Below are 410 nucleotides of genomic sequence, written 5' to 3' on the forward strand. Positions count from 1 at the left end.
TTCATGTAATTGATTTCACGAGATATCAGGTAAAGGAAATCAGAATGGTTGAACCTTTGCCATTCACTGGCCTTGCCCAAAGATACCAGCACATTGCTGGAAACAAGTAATTTTTTGGCCAATTTTACAGGGTATAAAAATGTGGCATATATGACGAAAAATATGGTATGTGCTGCTGGTGTGTTAGCACTATATGCATGACTAACTGAATTATACACCATCCCAGTTTGTCTGATTGTGTACAATGGAGCTTTTTCCTATACCTTTGAAATATTTATTGAGTGACATGGCATTAGAATGGCTCTAAACACTTAGTTATCACTAATAACTATTAGCCACTAAACCAAGGAAATAACAAATTTAATAAGCATTTCTTCACAGATTATAAGGATTGCCAAGAGTTTTCTCCC

At 35.4% G+C, this 410-nt stretch overlaps 1 protein-coding gene across 1 annotated transcript in view; it reads right to left on the reverse strand.

Moving 5' to 3' along the window:
• Positions 1-410, reverse strand: part of LOC119586989 (palmitoyltransferase ZDHHC22-like) — a 13,648-nt gene that overhangs the window by 6,672 nt on the left and 6,566 nt on the right. The gene's annotated exons all lie outside the window — the stretch shown is intronic.

The sequence above is a fragment of the Penaeus monodon genome, chromosome 22, assembly GCF_015228065.2.
Source record: "Penaeus monodon isolate SGIC_2016 chromosome 22, NSTDA_Pmon_1, whole genome shotgun sequence".
Lineage (NCBI taxonomy): Eukaryota > Metazoa > Arthropoda > Malacostraca > Decapoda > Penaeidae > Penaeus > Penaeus monodon.